Source organism: Oncorhynchus masou, chromosome 18, assembly GCF_036934945.1.
Source record: "Oncorhynchus masou masou isolate Uvic2021 chromosome 18, UVic_Omas_1.1, whole genome shotgun sequence".
Lineage (NCBI taxonomy): Eukaryota > Metazoa > Chordata > Actinopteri > Salmoniformes > Salmonidae > Oncorhynchus > Oncorhynchus masou.
In genome coordinates this window covers 39,275,294-39,287,507 of record NC_088229.1, presented here as the reverse complement: position 1 = coordinate 39,287,507, position 12,214 = coordinate 39,275,294, and the positions used below count along the sequence as shown (strand labels likewise).

General features: G+C 42.8%; 1 protein-coding gene across 3 annotated transcripts in view; it reads right to left on the bottom strand.

The window, feature by feature from the left end:
- Positions 1-11,923, bottom strand: part of LOC135504562 (oxysterol-binding protein-related protein 2-like) — a 33,135-nt gene extending 21,212 nt beyond the window's left edge. Inside the window, exon 1 of one of the 3 annotated variants that reach the window (XM_064923267.1) lies at positions 11,818-11,923. The gene's annotated coding sequence lies outside the window, so the exon portion shown is untranslated. The remainder of the gene's footprint in view (positions 1-11,817) is intronic. The other 2 variants (XM_064923268.1, XM_064923269.1) reach the window with 2 other exon arrangements.
- Between the last annotated feature and the right edge of the window lie 291 nt (positions 11,924-12,214).

Sequence of the window (12,214 nt, the reverse complement as noted above, 5' to 3'; positions counted from 1 at the left end):
ACGCATGTGTACCCGCGGAGCAGACGGGAGAAGAACAGAGGAGAAAACAAAGCAGCTCGTAGGAAGAACATGGAAGAAATGGCAGCTGTACAGATTACTCATCTGCAGGTAACAGCTGAAGAAAGTAGCTACAAATATCATAAGAAGCTTCAAAAACAGTCTGATCCTACAGGCCAAAGGGCGATTGGACTTTAGCTCGGAGGATACTTTAATCTCAGGTGGTTTGCATGGCCTACAGCTTCAGGCCTTTGTGCTGTACTAGGATAGGCAGCACATTTGATTTAAGTACTAAAAAGTGTTGCAGTCACCTCACCTCAGACAAGAAAGTTCAGGCAACTGATGACAACGCACAATCACGTGTCAAATTAAATGTATGGTTTTGCCCATCTATGCTTGAACTAAATTGTGAGGAGGGCTAAAGTCGGCAGACAGTGACCAATTATTGGGTCAAATTTCTGAGGAGTAACCGATCTCCCACTGCTAAACCCATCCTTGACCCTTGGAAGTTGGGCCCGAAATTCTGTAGTTGACCCTCAGGTTGGATCCCAGGTTGGTTCCCGCTCAGTGACCACCGACCTCGGGTCTGTGTGAAAATGTGTGAAATAACGACCGGATCCGACATGTTTAAAGAGTTTCATTCCTTCAAAATTTCACACATTTAATGATCTTAAAACGATTGGTCAGGGGGTCGGTCCCCTTTCATCAAAACAAATGTGTCAAAATATAATTTTATGACAAACCAGCATATTTGCTTTCTGAAAACGAGCCCACTGCGATCTGCACATGTTATGGGGTAAAAAAGACCACTTGTTTTGGGGGGGAGGAGCTGCTCTTTCAAGACCTGAGCTATTTAATTAATTTGTTTTACTTATTTAATTTGATAGTTCCATTTATTAGTTTGGGCTATTTTCTTTCAAATAAAACTTATGTTGAATGGCTCAAGTCAAGTGTGATAGGACTAGCCTATTTGTTAGCATAAAGCAGTTAGACACATTCTTTCTGAACAAACATTCTTGACCAAGTTAATCTTCCTGTGTGTGTGTGTGTGTGTGTGTGTGTGTGTGTGTGTGTGTCGGATTCCTATTCTACAAAAAAATATTGTAGCCTAGTGTTAAAAGGCTGCCGATCGTGACCACTGCCAACTAGTGGTCACGATACCAGAACTAACTTCAATACCGATAGCAGGTTTAGTATTATGATACTCTATACCATCAAAACACCACAGCAAAAAAAAAAAGAATGGCACTTGATCCAGACAGATCTTTTGAGGTCAACAGCATTACATTTGAAATGTGTCCATTGTTCTGAGAATGTAAAGGAAAGGGGATACCTAGTCAGTTGTACAACTGAATGCGTTCAACCGCATTTAACCCAACCACTAAGAATGAGAGGGTTGCGGGGGCTGCCTTAAATCGATGTCAATTAAACCATCAAATCTGACTGTTTTTAACAACATAACGGTAATAATTTATTTGAATGGTAAATCTATTGATTACCTGGGAAAATCAAGATGTAGCCTCGGTCTAGTCAGGTGAATGCATATTCAGTAGGAGTGTGTGCACGCATTGAGTCAGTGAGTTTTGTTTTGTCTGATTTCATGGGCATACTGATGAAAAACAATCACTTCTCTTTCCATTTGGGACTTATTTTATTGTACTTATCAACAACATTTGCATAGAATAAGCAATCTCATTCATAAAAGTCTCTCTCTTTAGGACCTAATGACGTCATTTACACAGGCAGTGAGAGACAGGATGAACGTGACTAGGCCGAGGGAGATGAAGTGAATGCATAACATTTTTTCCAATGACTATGGTTTTTGGTGACAAACAGCTTTGAAGTCAACATATTATCACAAAGTACCAGTGTAGTGAATTGATAGCGTCAGCTGGAAGCTGACGAGGAAAGCTAGCCTACAAAGCTGGAAGCTACTAGTATCATCTTACATTGGTAAAGTGTTCTAGCGTGTAATTAAGCAATAAGGCACAAGATGATGTAGTCCAGAAAAAAAATATAATAAAATACTTTTTTTAATTTACATTTTTTTTATTTTACCAATTGTTAGTAGCTACTATCTTGTCTCATCGCTACAACTCCCGTACGGGCTCGGGAGAGACGAAGGTTGAAAGTCATGCGTCCTCCGATACACAACCCAACCAAGCCGCACTGCTTCTTAACACAGAGAACATCCAACCCGGAAGCCAGCCGCACCAATGTGTCGGAGGAAACACCGTGCACCTGGCAACCTTGGTTAGCGTGCACTGCGCCCGGCCTGCCACAGGAGTCGCTGGTGCGCGATGAGACAAGGATATCCCTACCGGACAAACAACATATAACCGGACGACGCTAGGCCAATTGTGCATTGCCCAACGGACCTCCCGGTCACGGCCGGTTATGACAGAGCCTGGGCGCGAACCTCTGTTGGCACAGCTGACTCTGCAGTACAGCGCCCTTAACCACTGCGCCACAAATAAATAAATAAAAATCTTTAAAAAAAAATATATATATATAAAGTACATCATTTGGTTTAGGAATGTAGTGAAGTAAAAGTTGTCAAAATAAAAGCATAAAGTACAGATACCCTAAAAAACTACATAAGTAGTACTTTCAAGTAATTTTACTTCAGTACTTTACATCACTGGTAATAATGGAGACACCAGCTACCAGATTCTCTATAGTTGTCCTGTGTGGTTGGTAAACAACATACAAAGCCAGTGGGAGTCAGAGATGAGACCGGAAGGGAAGAGAGAACTCAAGCCGGGGAGAGATGTTACCATGCGAGACACACACAAACACACCTCTGTGTGCATGTGAGGACTTGGTCGGTCTGTCATGGACTGTGAGAAACGGTAGCTACAGCAACAACCTAGCTAATTTGAATTAGAATCCCTTTTGGCAAGCAGAGTGGCTTCTTAAGGGTGAGCTGAGAGCAAAATGACAAAGGGGAGAGGACCAACACACCCAGGAGCCCCATTAGGAGATAGTTAGCTTTCCACACGCACAACCTCATTAACAAGTTTTCACATGATAGGCTAGTTTCAGTGTGTACTCACGCTATTGGGTAGTCCATATGGCCAAAACATTTTATACTTTGCAATTCGAAACTGAAGTTAACTTTTGCTGTGGTTTTAGCCATTTTGACAGCCTGTGTCTTGCTTGTGTTCGATATGCTTTCTTATATACACAGTGCATTCGGAAAGTATTCAGACCCCTCAACTTTTTCCAGATACGTTACAGCCTTATTCTCAAATGGATTCAATTACATGTTTTCCTCAATCTACACTCAACAATACCTCATAATGACAACGCAAAAACAGATTTTTAGGAATGTTTGCAAATGTATAATAAAAGAAAAAAAGGAATACCTTATTTACATAAATATTCAGACCCTTTGCGATGAGACTTGAAATTGAGCTCAGGTGCATCCGGCTTCCATTGATCATCCATGAGCTGTTTCTACAACTTCATTAGAATTCACCTGTGGTAAATTCAATTGATTGCACATGATTTGGAAAGGCACACACCTGTCTAAATAAGGTCCCACAGTTGACAGTGCATGTCAGTGCAAAAGCCAAGCCACAAGGTCGAAAGAATTGTCCATAGAGCTCGAAAGAGTCTTGATCTGTTAGTTTTCTTACACAGTACTTCCGAGTCGGGAGTGGGTCATTTATGCACCTGCCACCTTAATCCTTGGGTATGTTAGCCATTTCTCAGGTTCCCGTTCTAGAATCGAACCCCCGATTTCCCGGTACCTGTGGTCACTATGGTAAGCACAGGAAGTCAAGTTAAATCTAATGTTGATAGGGCAGACATTAGAATGAGACGTCACCGCCTTGAAGGGCACACGACCAGCTTGAGGTTATTTAGTCACAAAGTGACTGGGGTGCCAGAGAGAACTCCGCATGGGTTTTGGGTTTGATTAACATGGGGCGGCAGTGTAGCCTAGTGGTTAGAGCATTGGACTAGTAACCGAAAGGTTGCAAGTTCAAATCCCCGATTTTGGGTAGACCAGTACCTTGTCAGCACAAGGTACAAAATCTGTCGTTCTGCCCCTGAACAGGCAGTTAACCCACTGTTCCTAGGCCGTCATTGAAAATAAGAATTTGTTCTTAACTGACTTGCCTAGTAAAATAAAGGTAAAAAATAAATAAATAAAAATATATATATATATATATATATATATATATATACGCAACATGTAAAGTGTTGGTCCCATGTTCCATGAGATACAATATTCCTTAAATATTAGGCCGAGCTCTAGAATTGACAGTTAGACAAGGAACGTTGACATGATCAAAGGAACCATAACCGGTGAACAATTTACAGTTTCAATGTACCGGCCATGTGTACGTAGACTAGCATGGCTTAATCTTTGAGACAAGCGTATGCCAAGGGGTCGTATTAGCTTTGAAAAATCAAGCTTTTTTTTTTGCAAAAACTACGCATGACCATCAGATTTCTAAATTGTTTATCATAGAAAGAATGTAGCCAGCTACATTTCCTAATGATTTGCTTTTAGTTCATCTTGCCTTTTACCTACAGGAAAAACAACTACACCGGAGAAAAGTACCTGAAAAAGTACCTGCAGACCAAATGCGGGAACCTGATTTATCAAGACGGCAAATATTTTCTCATCCGAGTGGAGAAGTGCAACTCAAGCACAAAATGTGTCCTTTTAAAAATTCTGGATTAGGAGCTAGCCGTGACTGAAGCCAAGCAGAAATTACAATAAGAAGCATTTTAGAACTACGTTTACAAAACGCAGCAAGATACCGTTTCTGCGTTCTTTTTTTTTGTGTGTGTGAAAAACATGCTTTTATTACAAGCAGGCTTGACTACAGTAATGTGCTCATGTCTGGTCTACCCAAGAAAGTAAATTGGTAAACTGCAAAACGTACAGAATGCTGCAGCACAGGTACTGACCAAGACAAGATGGAGAGCACACGATACACTGGTTTTATGGTCTCTGTACTGTAAAACATACAGAATGCTGCAGCACAGGTACTGACCAACACAAGATGGAGAGCACACGATACACTGGTTTTATGGTCTCTGCACTGGCTGCCTGTGAGTTTTAGAATTAATTTTAAGAATCTTCTATTGGTTTTTAAGTCAACCCACGATTGTGCACCCCAATACATGTCAGACATGCTTTGAATTTGTGTACCCAGTATGTCCCTCAGGTCATCTGGCCTTCTCTTTTTAACCTCCCAAAGCCTAGGACCAAGAGACATGGATTGGATTACTATGCCCCCAGCCTTTGGAATAGCCTGCCAGAGAACCAGAGTGGGGCCAAAACTGTGGACATATTTAAAAGTTGTTAACTTTTTAGTCATTCTTTTTTTTTTTTATCCTTGTGTTTATGTAATAAATATTAACATTTTTTTTCTCTCCGTTGTTTTAATGTTTTTTCCCCCTGTATACTACATTGTGTTGCATTCCATGTCTGAAATGTGCTGTATGAATAAAAATTGATTTGACGAGAATAGTGAAGGCCTGGCTTCCCTACTATATGAATAAATGCCATTGACAGCTGTAGTGGGGAAAGGTCAGCCTGAGTTTCAACAAAGCTAATCCACATGGAAATTAGAGAGAATGGGAGAGATTGATAGTGCGAGCAGTGAGTCAACCTTGGAAAAGGACATACAGCACATGGCTTCAGAGTAAGACAGGATAGAGAAAACAGTGGGTTAAAAATAGGTAGGTACCACATATCCTGAGGCCGCATTTATTGTAGCTGGGGATTTTAACAAAGCAAATGAGGAAAACCCTCATTGATGAGGGAAACCCTCAAAACCGAAGTTCTTCCAACACATTGACTGTAGCACTCGCTCTGAGAAAACGTTAGACCACTGCTACTCAGCTTTTTGAAACGACTACAAGGCCCTCGACCGCCCTCCCTTTGGCAAATCTGACCACGACTCCATTTTGGCTTCCTTTCCAAAAGGCAGAAACTCAAAACAGGAAGTAACCGTGCTAAGGACTATTCAACACTGGTCTGAACAATCAGAATCCACGCTTCATGATTGTTTTGATCACGCGGACTGGGATATGTTCCGGGTAGCCTCTAAGAATAACATCAATGAATACACCGATATGGTGACTGAGTTTATCAGGAAGTCTATAGGGGGATGTTGTACCCACCATGACTATTAAAACCTACCCAAACCATAAACCGTGGATAGATGGCAGCATTCGTGCGAAACTGAAAGTGGAGAAACAGTGTAGTTATTCCCTCCATAAGGCAATCAAACAGGCAAAACGTCAGCATAGAGACCAAGTGGAGATGCAATTCAAAGGCTCAGACAAGAGCCGTACGCATGAGGCAGGGTCTGCAGAAAATCACAGACAACAAAGGGAAAACCAGCCACGTCTCGGACAACAACGTCTTGCTTCCGGACAAGCAAAACACTTTCTACGCCCACTTTGAGGATAACACAGTGACACCGACACTGCCCGCTACCAAGGACTGTGAGCTCTCCTTCTCCGTGGCAAAACGTGAGTAAGACATTTAAACGTGTAAACCCTCGCAACGCTGCCGGCTCAGACAGCATCCCTAGCTGCGTCCTCAGCGCATGCGCAGACCAGCTGGCTGGAGTGTTTCCAGACATATTTAATCTCTCCCTATCCCAGTCTGCTGTCCACACTTGCTTCAATATGTCCACCATTGTTCCTGTACCCAAGAAAGCAACGGTAACTGAACTAAATGACTATCGCCCCATAGCACTCACTTCGGTTATCATGAAGTGCTTTGAAAGGCTAGTTAAGGATCATATCACCTCTACCTTGCACCCTAGACCCACTTCAACTTTCTTACAGCCCCAATAGATCCACAGACGACACAATCGCCATCGCACTGCCCAATCCCACCTGGACAAGAGGAATAACTATGTAAGAATGCTGTTCATTGACTATAGCTGAGCGTTCAAGACCATAGTACCCTCCAAGCTTATCATTAAGCTTGGGGACCTGAGTCTGAACCCAACCCTGTGCAACTGGGTCCTGGAATTCCTGACGGCCACCCCCAGGTGGCGAAGGTAGGAAACAACCCCTCCACTTCGCTGATCCTCGACACAGGGACCCCACAAGGGTGCGTGCTCAGCCCCCTCCTGTACTCCCTGTTCACCCATGATTGCGTGGCCATGCACGCCTCCAACTCAATCATCAAGTTTGATTACCAATAATGACGAGACAGCCTACAGAGAAGAGGTGAGGGCCCTGCGAGTGTGGTGCCGGGAAAATAATCTCTCACTCAATGCCAACAAAACAAAGGAGCTGATTGTGGACTTCAGGAAACAGCAAAAGGAGCACGCCCCTATCAACACCGACAGGACCACAGTGAAAATGTGATACCTAGTCAGTTGTACAACAGAATGCCTTCAACTGAAATGTCTTCCGTATTTAACCCAACCGCTCTGAATCAAAGAGGTGCGGGGGGGGGGGTTGCCTTAAATCGTCATCAACGTCTTCGGCGTCCTGGAGCAGGTGAAGTGTCAAGTTCCTCGGTGTACACGTCACTGATGACCTGAAATGGTCCACCAACACAGACAGTGTGAAGAAAAAGGCACAACAACGCCTCTTCAACCTCAGGAGTCTGAAAGAAAATGTGGCTTGGCACCTAAAATCCTCACAAACAATAAGAGGTGCACAATTGAGAGCATCCGGTCATGCTACATCACCACCTTGTACAGCATCTACACAGCCCACAACCGCAGGGCTCTCCAGGGGGTGGTGCGGTCTGCCCAAAGCATCATCGGGCGCAAACTACCTGCCATCCAGGACACCTACAGCACCTGATGTCACAGGAACGCCAAAATAATCATCAAGGACAACCACCCGAGCCACTGCCTGTTAACCCTGCTATAATCCAGAAGGTGAGGTCAGTACAGGTGCATCAAAGCTGGGACCGAGAGACTGAAAAACAGCTTCTATCACAAGGCCATCAGACTGTTAAATAGTCATCACTCGGCGGTTTCCACCCGGTTACTTAACCCTGCACCTTAGAGGCTGCTGCCACATATACATAGACTTGAAATCACTGGTCACTTTAATAATGTTTACATATTTTTGCTTTACTCATCTCATATGTACAGTTGAAGTCATAAGTTTACTTACACCTTAGCCAAATACATTTAAACTCAGTTTTTCACAATTCCTGACATTTCCCTCTCTTAGGTCAGTTAGGATCACCACTTTATTTTAAGAATGTGAAATGTCAGAATAATAATAGAGAAGGATTTATTTATTTCAGCTTTAATTTCGTTCATCACATTCCCAGTGGGTCAGAAGTTTACATACACTCAACTAGTATTTGGTAGCATTGCCTTTAAATTGTTTAATTTGGGTCAAACGTTTCAGGTAGCCTTCCACAATAAGTTGGGTGAATTTTGGCCCATTCCTCCTGACAGAGCTGGTGTAACTGAGTCAGGTGTGTAGGCCTCCTTGCTTGCACATGCTTTTCAGTTCTGCCCACAGATTTTCTATAGGATTTCTATAGGATTGAGGTTAGGGCATTGTGATGGCCATTCCAATACCTTAACTTTGTTGTCCATAAGCCATTTTGCCACAACTTTGGAAGTATGCTTGGAGTCATTGTCCATTTGGAAGACCCATTTTGCGACCAAGCTTTAACTTCCTGACTGATGTCTTGATGTTGCTTCAATATATCCACATCATTTTCTTTCTTTCCTCATGATGCCATCTATTTTGTGAAGTGCACCAGTCCCTCCTGCAGCAAAGCACCCCCACAACATGATGCTGCCACCCTGTGCTTCACGGTTGGGATGGTGTTCTTCGGCTTGCAAGCCTCCCCCCCACTTTTCACACCAAAGTACGTTCATCTCTAGGAGACAGGCCACGTCTCCTTCCTGAGCGGTATGACGGCTGCGTGGTCCCATGGTGTTTATACTTGAGTACTATTGTTTGTACAGATGAACATGGTACCTTCATGCATTTGGAAATTGCTCCCAAGGATGAACCAGACTTGTGGAGGTCTACAATTTTTTTCTGGGATCTTGGCTGATTTATTTTGATTTTCCCATGATGTCAAGCAAAGAGGCACTAAGTTTGAAGGTAAGGCCTTGAAATACATCCACAGCTACACCTCCAATTGACTCAAATTATGTCAATTAGCCTATCAGAAGCTTCTAAAGCCATGGCATAATTTTCTGGAATTTTTTGGAAGGCACAGTCAACTTAATGTATGTAAACTTCTGACCCACTGGAATTGTGATGCAGTGAATTATAAGTGAAATAATCTGTCTGTAAACAATTGTTGGAAAAATTACTTGTGTCATACACAAAGAAGATGTCCTAACCGACTTGCCAAAAATATAGTTTGTTAACAAGATATTTGTGGAGTGGTTTAATGACTCCAAACGAATTGCATGTAAACTTCAGACTTCAAATGTATTCTACTCTACTGTATTTCGTCAATGCCACTGATATTGCTCTTCCTAATATTTATATATTCCCTAATTCCATTATTTTACTTTTAGGTTGTGTATATTGTGAATTGTTATATATTACTGTATTACTTTTGGAGCTAGAAACACAAGCATTTCACTACACCCACAATAACATCTGCATGTGACAAATAAAAATGTATTTGATTTTGACTAATAGTGAGGCACAGTCCCATGGGTTTACATCGTTCCAGTTCTAGGAAATGTGGGGCTTTATCTGGTACTCTTGTGATTCAAACTAACAGACAAAGGCACCACAAACACACGTCATGCATGTGTCTACATTGGCAAACTATAAAGGACAAATACTCCGAAAAAACATGGAGTGAATACGTCCCACCGTGGCGCCCCTCAGGAAAGCCTTCAGGAATGTAACCTCTCTAACACCGATGACAAGGTAACCCAAGGCAGGGCAGGACACTGCTGCTGTTACAAGGTAACCCAAGGCAGGGCAGGACACTGCTGCTGTTACAAGGTAACCCAAGGCAGGGCAGGACACTGCTGCTGTTACAAGGTAACCCAAGGCAGGGCAGGACACTGCTGCTGTTACAAGGTAACCCAAGGCAGGGCAGGACACTGCTGCTGTTACAAGGTAACCCAAGGCAGGGCAGGACACTGCTGCTGTTACAAGGTAACCCAAGGCAGGGCAGGACACTGCTGCTGTTGACTACAGATACACACCTCCACGGAGTAAGTTAAAGTTAGTGAGTCAGCACAATGTAGTGTCACCTGAAACCTGGGAGGACCATCACCCTCCCTTGAACTCAAACAAGAGACGCGTTCAAGTCCAAAACTCTATATCCTATGCACCAACCACAGGTGAGCCTTTTCCATTCATACTCGAAAATGGTAATGACTTGCATCCAGGCATTAACCTCATTGATCAGCAGAGTGCTGACACGCATGGCCTCTGAAGGTTGTGTTAGTAAGTCACCATGTTTTGGGAGATTCTTGGGTTGAAATAGATGCTAATTGACTGGTGCGGGCAATTATCATCCTGACTGGGTTGTCAGGAGAATGTCAAGGCTTACTATGCAGGCTATGCCCATGGGGAATTATCTGTCAACAAGGTTTCATCCTTACTCTAACTGTGCATCACAGATGGAAAGGGGATACGCACTGTTCAACATCTGTATGACCCCGGTGTTTGCTTGATTTCCGCCAAAATGCTGGTACTTCAAATTAAGATGAAGCAGGCTAGGGTCCAGACCCGGGTTAAAAACACCATTTCAAATGTCTCAATTACTTTCACATACTTTTCAATTGAATTATGTTTTATTTGAAAAGACAATTAGTTGAATATGCATTTGACGATCGTCAAATACACTCCCATGTTTAATTTATTTTTTAAATTTTACTAGGCAAGTCAGTTAAGAACAAATTCTTATTTTCAAATGACAGCCTAGGAACAGTGGGTTAACTGCCTGTTCAGGGGCAGAACGACAGATTTGTACCTTGTCAGCTCGGGGGTACTAGTCCAACGCTCTAACCACTAGGCTACCCTGCCGCCCCATGTATTTAACCCAGGTATTTGAAAATAGAATTTGGAAGGATTTTCCAAAAAGTACTGGAAAATAATCTCAAACAATAGGCCATTCATAGGAAATTTGAAAATACTTTCAAATAAGCCAATAGAATGAGTTGATGGGAGGCACATTATTTGAAAATAGACAAATTACACAAAATATAAGAATTTAAAATAATCAACCCAGGTCTGCTTGTCTCCAGCATCAAAGACAAAGCCAGGTTAACAACAGGGGTCAGAATAACGTTCCCATACTGTGTTATCTACTAGCTAATGGAGCAGATATGATTCAGTATCTTGTTGACAGAGACGCAGCATAGACAGGCAACTGGAGGGAGTAGTCTGTCATGCTCCAACTCGAATTCACTAAACAAGTCAGTGCGATGTCGGTTGTAGACAATGGTAAATGTATCTTCTACAAGCCATCTTACTTTCGTGATTATTTAACATGCAAGGCATACATTAGTTAAGAAACCTAGTTAACGCGACGTTTCGGGGTGAGAGGCTAGTTAGCCATGTTGTATGCTAGCTAGCAGGTATAAAATTTATTCGCTAGCTAGATCAATACGACGTTAACCTTTATAACACTGTATGTACTTCCTAGCTTACTATCAACTACACAATCAAACAAATTATTAACGTGTTGTGGTGCATGCTCATATCCAGCTACGCTAGCTGGAAAGCTACTCCGAGAGCTCTCCGGGGGGGGGGAAAGCTAGCTAGCGAGCATAAAAAAACGAAGACGAAGCAAAAGTTTGCGCGTAGTTACATTACAGTCCATACACAAAACTCACAGAACTGTCACATGCTGTTATATAATTACTGTACCTGAAGCGTTGGGACACCTGGTAATGTTTGACTTAATTTGAAAGGACAGGAGGACCACAAAACGGTGTGAATTGACACAGAAGCGGAAGTAGGTGACCACAGGGGCGGTCTTATTAACAACCGGCCAATCGGGTATCCTTGAATTGGACCGCCTGATCCACATACACTGAGCCTACGAACCATGAACATCGTCCTAATATTGAGTTGCACCCCTTCCCTCCTTTCCCCCCAGAACAGCCTCAATTCGTCAGGGAGTTGACTCTACAATGTGTCGAAACCGTTCCACAGTGATGCTGGCTCATGTTGACACCCACAGGTGGTGGACCATTCTTCATACACAAGGGAAACTGTTGAGCGTGAAAAACCCAGCAGCGTTGCAGTTCTTGACACACTAAAA